Below are 9,620 nucleotides of genomic sequence, written 5' to 3' on the forward strand. Positions count from 1 at the left end.
CACGTAGTCTAGATGCGTGTCCAAGGTAGCATTCCAATCCCCCACTAAAAGTAAGGGACGAGACGTTCCCAGGAATACTTCTAGACGTCGAAAGAAGTCTGACCGACCTGTTAAAGGAGGCACATAAACTGCCAGCAACCGAAAAGCGCCTCCATCGCTGCCGTCCACATCTAGGACAACCAGTCTACCCTCCGGGTCCGTAAATATCGTCTTTACTTGGAGATCCAGACTCTTGCGAAAAAGAACCGCCGTGCCACTACCGCCCATCCTCGGCAGACAGGGAGAAAAATAAATGTTAAACTGTCCGCCAAACATGGACTTTAGGGCCCGCGGTTCATGGAGTCTGGTCTCACTAATGGCTATGATATCCAAATTGTGTGACTTGATGTCATTTAAGAGGTACCCTTGTTTCCAAGGGGACCCTAAGCCACGCACATTCACACAACCAATCTTCACCATGATTCTATTTATACGTGTGCTTTAAAGCACAAAACAAAAGAACAGAGTGTTACTTGCCGTTAGAAAGTTTTGTTTCCTCCTTGGATTTTTCACCAAGGAGGCTATTGTACAATTTCTTGCACAAATATTTCTGGAATCCCCCTACCGAGTTGGGGTAGAGGGATTTTATTGTGTTGTGTAATGCTGGTGTTACATGAATAATTTTAATGTGTTTTGGCGGTGTTGTACGTGGGTGGTTGTTGGTTTTGATATCGTTATTTGTGATGTTTGTTTTAGAGTTGATGTAATTCATCAACTCTGTGTTTGTACTGTCTATTGCTGTTAGCATTGTTTTTTTTATATTACTATTGGTGTTAGTAGTATTTTCGGGAGATGTGAATCTCCCTGCTTTGTTTGTGTTTGCATTTTGTTTTGTTTTCTTCTTACTGCGCTTCCTCTTTCCTTTCGTAGCTATTTTCCACTCCTCCCCACTCTCTTCATCGGATGATGGGAGATCTGAGGAGTCAGAAAGAGGTAACGGCAAATTTTGTGCGTCTGTGTGTGTTTCTGTGAATGTTTGTGTTGCTGTTTTTATTGATGTTGGCTGATTGTTATTTGTGTGTGGTGTATGTGATATGGGGGAGGGAGAGGCAGTCTTGGAATTTTCTTTTTTTTCTTCTGTTTTTGCAGTTTCTGTTGTCTTTTCTGTTGTGGTTATTGCTGATATTTCTGTTGTTGTTTTTTGCGTTGCTGGTGGTGTTGGTAGTAAGGTTTTTCTGTTGGGGGTATTTGGTAGTTGCTTCTGTTGTTGTTGTTGTTGTTGTTGTTGTTGTTGTTGTTGTTGTTGTTGTTGTTGTTGTTGTTTTTGTTTAGCGGCCAGAGGGCAGTCCTTTTTCAGATGTGCTTCGCTGTTGCATAGGTAACAGCGAGGTCGCCTGCCCTCTACCACCACATACAGCTTGTGGTCCTCTGCCAATCTAATGTTTGGAGGAATTTTCTGTGAAGCCTCCTCCGTGATGTGGAGAAGGATTTCCAGATTTTTCCCTCCCCAGTTCTTTTCCTCTCCGACCGTAATCTCCAAAATATTTGCCTCCTCCATTTCCAGGCACACGGCCGATATCAGCCATTGGGTGTCCACCTCCGATGGCACATTTTTTATCATAACTTTGGTCACTCTCTGTCCTAGATAACTCGGTATCATTACCAAGTCATCTGTGCGGAGAGAGAGTGTCGAAAATTGTTTAGCTAAATTTTCATCCAGAAACCTTACTTGCACCGTTCCAAATTTCCTTCCCCAGGTGACATGATTCTGATAAGGCCAAATTTTTCTAAGACAAACTTCAATTTTATCTGTGCTAACATTTTCTACACGTCTGGTTTTTGTGTTTACCAGTTTATAAATGATGCACTTTTTGTTTTTCATTTCTATAATATCTTTTGGGATGTTAATTCTGACATCATCTCCTTCTTTCGTAAGAAGGGATTTTGTGTCTTTTATTTGTTTTTGTGTGAATGTCACTGTTGTTCTTTTTTCCTTTAGAGCATTTGCGAAATTTGTTTTTGTTGTGCTGGCGGACATGTTCTTCTGGATATTTTTGTTTATGTTGGTGTATGTACTGCCTGGTTCAAAGGTGGTGGTAGTGGCAGCAGAGTTTGTTGAACAGGTGATGGTGTCATTGCTGACGGCCGATAACTTTACTTCCTTGTTGTTGCTGTTGTTGTTGTTGTTGTCGTTGTTGTCGTTGGTGGTGGTGATGATGGCGTCAGCAGCAGTGGTGCTTACGTCAGAGACATTTGTGACGGTTTTCACGCATGGTTTTGTAACCTTGGTTACAGTTTTGTTTTTGTTGTTGGTGTTGGTGGTGGTGGTGGTGGTGGTGGTGGTGAGAGGGCTGTTAGTAGCTGTACTCACAGTCTTTGTGACGTTTATAGCAACTGCGTTCGTGTCACTGCATGAGCACGCGCTATTCTGTTCTTTTTTCTCTTCTGGCATCTGAAGCCTCGGGAAATGCTTGTCAAAAGAACAAGACAAGCGTTCCAAAATTATGTTTCTCGACATTTTTCAAATGTCAAGAAGGAAATTTTTGTATTTTGCTAGGGCCGAAATTGCCCCTGGGGGTCAATTCCTGCCCTTGAAAATACACACAAATGAAGCCTAGGTGCTTCGCAACAAAATTATTAAAAAATTCCAACAAAATGTGGACAGTAAAAGGTCAAATAAACGTTTACCTTCGCAGCCGATGTGACAGCACGTCCGTGAGAAGAGATAGATAGATAGATAGATAGATAGATAGATAGATAGATAGCAATTATGCAGCACATTCTCAGCATCATTGTTGATATGAATATCTGATTGTGTTTATAAGGATGCTTCTGTAACATATCCCTGTTTCTATTTATACCAGTTTTAAAAACCCCGTATAGTGTATGCTCTGATTCTTTCGTCTTCTTACTAGCTGCTCGATAACGTACAGTTGATAGAGATGAATACAATACAGTAAAATAGTAGAACGAGGTTAATATTATTGATAAAATCTTCAAAGTTGCTTCCTTAGCTCAGCCAGTGTTCAATAATTGAAACAAGTGCAAGAATATAAGAATATAAACCAATATAACATTATACACACAGACACACATACGCACAAGGACACACAAATATACAAATAGGTACGTATAAATATTATATATGCATTATATATATATGTGTGTGTGTGTGTGTGTGTGTGTGTGTGTGTGTGTGTGTGTGTGTGTGTGTGTGTGTGTGTGTGTGTGTGTGTGTGTGTGTGTGAATAAAAATAAATACAAAAAAGGGTTTTGTATGATCGTGTATAGAGGAATATGTTATTTTATTTAAAAGAGTTCCAACTCTGTCTGTTTTTTATGTTTTATTTATATTCTTGTAAAATTAATGTGGGATATAGAATATGGAATGCATAATATATAATATAAAAATAAATGGTAAAATGAAATGAAGTATTGAATGTTTTATTGAATATATGAAATATGTCTTATTGAATATATGGAATATTGAGTATTCAATATAGAGAATTGAATATATAAAGGCTAATATGTACTTTCATACCTAGTGGTATTCATCAAGGCCTTCGTCTGACAGACTGTAACAGACTGTAACAGACTAGCTTTTTTTTGTCTTTTATACCTATTTCTTTGGGCAGCAGTAATAGGTGTTTGGCTATTTTTAGAAATGATGCCAAGTTTATTTTTAGAAATGATATCCCGCCGTAGCTGCTGCCCAATGAGTGACACCAGTAAAAGACAAAAAGACATCCACAACACTAAATTCTTTTTGATAAAGTAGAATAGTGTTTCTTTTGTATATACAAGCCCTGTGGGTAAGGTAATACATTATGTAGTGTCACAAGAAAATCTAGAGAGTATTGAGTAACTTAAGTGATATTTAAAGGATAAAGTAAGTGTAGACAGTGTATAAGGAATTTCGCCTTACCAGTATGATTGACTCTTAATGAAGATGAAAATAGAAATAATTGAATAAATACGGAATTGCTATTACTGTACAAGTTTATCCTTTCCTTTGGCCACAGAGTCCCATGGAATATTTGTTGTCAACATCTCATTATCCGTTTTCCAGAAAAAGATTCTGTTTCAAGCAAGAATCTATTATTTTATGAAAGAGGTGAAAACTAGAAGTTAAATACATTTTATTGTTTGTCGTGTGGTTAACTAAAGCTATTTTTACATCCACTGGTGATTAAAAACTTTGCCGAAGAATGTCTGATGTACGAATGAAAATAAAATCTATACAATTTCTATTTATAAACCTATAGAATAATCGGAGCAAATCTATAGAATATAATTAAAATTATCACTCCGGCGTGGATTCTACTTTCAAATGCAGCTTTGGATATGAAAATCACTTGCAGGGCTTTCTTTTTCCATTTTGAAATATAACGCTTCCAATGAAATCTAATAGACACATCTTCTAAAAAATGTGTGTGTGTGTGTGTGTGTGTGTGTGTGTGTGTGTGTATGCGTGTGTGTGTGTGCGTGTGTGTGTGTGTGTGTGTGTGTGTGTTTGTGTGTTTGTGTGTGTGTGTGTGTGGGTGTGTGGGTGTGGGTGTGTGTGTATGTGTGTGTGTGTGTGTGTGTGTGTGTGTGTGTGTGTGTGTGTGTGTGTAGAATAAACACAAACTTAGATATGTATTTTTATTTAGAAGGATACTGAGATAAACTATATTATGAGAATGTACATTGGGAGGCTTCCATACTAAAATGCTAACTTCGTTTTTAGCGGTGCTCATGAGAGTAAATTTCATTAACTTTTTTTTTTCTTTTTTTTACAGTATGATGTAAACAGAATTTATAATTCAGAAATGTATACCTTGAGACTAAGTTTATTTCTGAATTTCGACAATTCTCAATTCTGTCCACTTTTGTTTCTTTCACTCTGCTTTTAAAGAATATACGAGAAATAAATAGAAAGAAACATTAATGTTTAACTGAACAGAGAATTTGAAGTGAGGAGATTTGATAATGTTTTGCCGAATTGCTTTTTTTATGTTTATTTATTCTTTCTTTTTTGTTTCTATGTCTATCAACCGATTGCTTGTGGCAAATTAGAAATAAACTACGATAAGAGTTATTTTTATACGATCAAGGGATAGTTAGTGATGTTAGGTACAATTATGATAATAACAATTATGACCGTTAAAACTGCTTGTCAAACTTTTCTTTGTTTCGTTAATCGTCAACCATTGGCAAATGACAGCCACTCAGTTTGGCTGGAAGATCGAATCTGGCTGAAACTGAGAGTCCTACTCTAGCGGGGCAGCTAGGGAAGCTTATGTATATTAAATTCAAATTACGATAAACGTAAACAAAGAAACGAAGTTTGCTTTTAGAACCGTTGAGATGTCTTAGAAAGTTAAAGAAGCGATTTTTTAATTCTCAAACGCAGGATAATGCTAATAATATAGCCTGAACAGGATAAGCTACCCCTATTTTGCAGAAAAAAGTGGTATGTATATTGTGTTATGTATATTGTAAAAATAAAGGAGATACTGTGGAAGGGATAATTGGCGATGGTGATGGGCGTGCTACTATGATGCTAAAAATCAAAGTTGAACTAGTAATATTTATGTATTGACACTCTGTCGTTTAGGACGACAAGTGTTCTAGTTGATGCGATCAACGGAACAGCCTGGCATGAAATTAACATGCAAGTGGCTGAGCACTCCACAGACACGCGTATCCCTTAATGTAGCTCTCAGAGAGATTCAGCATGCCCACACAGACTGTAAAAAGGCTGGCTCTTTGAATTACGGGCACAATTCATTCTTACCAGCTGAATGGACTGGAGCAACATGAAAAAAAGTGCCTTGCTCAGAGAGCAACCCACCGGCCGGAATCAAACTCACAACTTTATGTCTGCTAACCTACACTAACTACTAACCTACGAGCCTTCACTGTTATTTATGCATGAGAACATCAATATAAAAACGATTCAATTATTGAAATAATGATTTTAAAATTTTAGTACAGGCCCAGCAATTTTTGAATGAATGAGACAGCCAATCACATCGACTCCAGTAATTGACAGATACTTATTTTATCGATCCCAAACCCTAACCCTAACCCTAACCCTATCGACCACAGTTTGTAGCTGGTACTTATTTAATCGACCCCCGAAAGGATGAAAGGCAAAGTCGACCATGGCGGAATTTGAACTCAGAACGTAACGGCAGACGAAATACCGCTAAGCATTTCATCCGGCATGCTAACGAATCTGCCAGCTCACCACAGACAATATAGCCAGGCTTCTCCATTGGACGCTCTGCAACATGTATGAACTTCACAGAGTAAAAAATGGGTACGACCACAAACCTGAAGGCATCGTCGAAAATAGAAATGCAAAAATCCTATGGGATTTTATGATTCAGTGCGACCATGAGACAGAGAATAGACATAGTCTTAATTGAGAAAGAAAGCAAACTATGCTGGATCATAGATATAGCATGCGCAGCTGACAACAAGGTATGCGATAAGGAAGAAAGAAAAGTTGAGAGATATGACAGGTTAGCTTGGGGAGTTAAGCAGATGTGGTCGATGAAAAAGGTAGCAGTAGTAGCAATAATTGTCGGAGCCCTGGGAACAGTGAGCAGAAATCTTGAGAAGTACGTGGAACAAATAGGGGCTGCAATAAGGGTGGAGCACTCTTAGAAAACAGTACTGCTTGGAACCGCTCGAATACTCCGGAAGATGCTCGAAAAATAACAGGTTTTACTTTAGTTCACTGGTAGTGAACAGCTGACACTATAGTACATCTCCAGCGTTAGAAGCCGTGCAAAGGCAATGATAATAGCAATAATAATAATAATAATAATAATAATAATAATAATAATAATAATAATAATAATACAACCACCACCAATACTACAACTGCTGCTGCTGCTGCTGCTGCTACTGTACTACTTTAATACAAACTAGAAATGCGTTGGTTAATGGTGTATTCGATTAAAATAGCCTTCGTTTATTACTGATATTTGTGGTATTAATTCTTAGAAAGAGAGACCAAACATGAAATCAACCTTTGTATGGTTTTGATTTAGAAGGCAAATCAAGCAGTAAACATTAATTTTTTTTTTTTTTTTTTAATAATAATTAATAGTCATAAAGCGGTGGGCTGGCAGAATCGTTTGCACGCTGAGCTTAAATACTTAGCGGTATTTCGTCCATCTTTAGTTTATAAGTTCAAATTCTGCCGAGGTCGTCTTGGTTCGATAAAATAAGTACCAATTGAGCACAGGGATCAGTGTAATGGATTTAATCTTCCCCCTTCCCCTGCTACTCCCGAAATTACTGGCATTGTGCCAAAATTTGAAACTGGTCATTAAAAATCATTGTATCTTGTTCCACGAGAGAAAGAGAGAGAGAGAAATCGGTCTCAGTCAACATGACACTAAAATAGTTTCACTTCTGAAATGTCGGACAATGATAGAAAACTTATCTCTCAACAGTTTCTTCTAAATAATAACACTCTCAACGGTAATGATATTCTCTAACTTAATTTTCATTTATACACTTCATTAATCTTTATTCTAGGATTAGTTTCATCTCTTGGTTACAGTAAAAATATAATTCTTAATGTACGAATTATTGAGGAGAATCATAACCAGTGAAGCGGTTAACGCATTTAAAGCTCCATGTTCATATTACGTAATCGATGTGGACTTGTTTCATTTATTGACGGACTTGCGTTGACTATAGAATGTACAAATATGAAATAGTAATATTTTGGAAGCGTTGTTAACAGGATGTCGTAAAGTAGTCCTAGTCTCGTATGTTTAAATCTGCAGAAACTTCAAACAAGTACCAGCTCTATAAATAGATGCTGGTCACGCAGGGAATGTATCATATGTCACTTGCTTTCTTTATTATTCAATTGCGTAGGTGAAGAAAAGTTGGCATCGAATTTTGTCAGAGAAACCTATTCAAGATTTTCTTCTGTGATTGAACACTGAACTTTAAACATACGAATCAGTGATTCTATGTATTAACTTATTAAAAATAAAATGTGTTTTATGTATATCTTTCTTTCGTTTGCCGGTTAGTTTGGAGGTTGGAGTTTTAATCAAAGTAGAACATGCCAACGTCACTCGAAACAAACCTCGGTTGGAAACCATTCTCTACCTAAATCTCCTTACGAATCTCTTGGGGACACAACACAAATTGTTACTTAATCAAAAGAATGAAAGTACATCATTTGATTTTCCCATGAACAGGCTCAGTAAATTTTTCCATCAATCACAATCAATTCATTACTGACTTATTCACTGGAATATCAACAACAATATCATGTACGCAAATATAGCTAAAGAAACACAGATCTTTATTAACACCCGATCTTCTTACAACTAATCAATATGTTCGCGAGCTTCATCTAATTTCAGTATCCATGGAAGTGAATCATATTGATACTGACTGCAAAGTTCAAAAACGTCCAATCAATGTCCTTGTCTCACTAATTGACAAGACTAGATTAAAAGAGAATAATGAAATGAAATAAAAAGAAAATTTATTTAAGAAGTGCTAACAATTACATCAAATCATATTAGTCTTTTACAGTTAAATTAAAACTGGCATCGTTCTGTTGGATTTCTTTACACAGAAATTTTGTTTTATATTTCTTCTCCTCGCTGAGATTATACGCAGCCTTAGTTGTCTTCAATGTCACTAACAGTCATACTCAATTACACTTTACTGCTTCATTATTATATTTCAATTATTACTTTGTCCCTGTTATATTATAGAAAATTAGTTGCATTTCTTTCTGTTGTTCTTCACATTTCATTGAAATTATTTTCCCGACAACAAATTACACATTTTTTTTAGCTACAAGGTAACACGTTACATTATATATTTTGGTGTTGCGTATGTGTGTGTGTGTGTGTGTGTGTGTGTGTGTGTGTGTGTGTGTGTGTGTGTGTGTGTGTCTGTGTGTGTCTATGTGTGGATTATTTCAGATTGTGTAAAGAAATATACACACCTACATGTACACAGACCATACACACATGCACACATATACGCACACGCACACACACAAGCACAAACACGCACGCAATCACATTTTTATCAATACACAATCATACGGGCAAGTATATATATATATATATATATATATATATATATATATATATATATATATATATATATATATATATATATACATACATACAATATATATATGTATGCATATGTGTATATATATATTTATATATATTTATATCTATATATATATATACATACAATATATATACAATATATATGTGTGTATATATATGCATATATATTTATGTATATATATATATATTTATGTATATATATATATTTGTGCATATATATATTTATATATATTTATATACATATTTATATATGTATATTTATATATTTATGTATATATATATATATATATATATATATATATATATATATATATATATATATATATAGAATAGAATATAGGATAAATTCTTTATAAGAATTTATCGAGTAGTCAGCGTGAAAAAAATAATGAAAAAAATTCATGATATTTTCATAAATATATATATAATAATTTATATAAAGGGCATTAACTGTGTAGTAATGCCTCACGCTTCGAGGGACTAAATAAGTCAAAAACTACCAAAATATAAGCAACATATTTA

At 35.5% G+C, this 9,620-nt stretch overlaps 1 long non-coding RNA gene across 1 annotated transcript; it reads left to right on the forward strand.

The window, feature by feature from the left end:
- The first annotated feature begins 2,351 nt into the window (after positions 1 to 2,351).
- On the forward strand, positions 2,352 to 7,997 carry LOC106874830 (uncharacterized). The gene is made up of 3 exons (XR_001410056.2): positions 2,352 to 3,105; positions 4,761 to 4,934; positions 7,867 to 7,997. It is a non-coding gene; the product is annotated as an uncharacterized LOC106874830 (long non-coding RNA).
- The last annotated feature ends 1,623 nt before the right edge of the window (positions 7,998 to 9,620 follow it).

Source organism: Octopus bimaculoides, chromosome 12 (assembly GCF_046866305.1).
Source record: "Octopus bimaculoides isolate indiv1 chromosome 12, ASM4686630v1, whole genome shotgun sequence".
Lineage (NCBI taxonomy): Eukaryota > Metazoa > Mollusca > Cephalopoda > Octopoda > Octopodidae > Octopus > Octopus bimaculoides.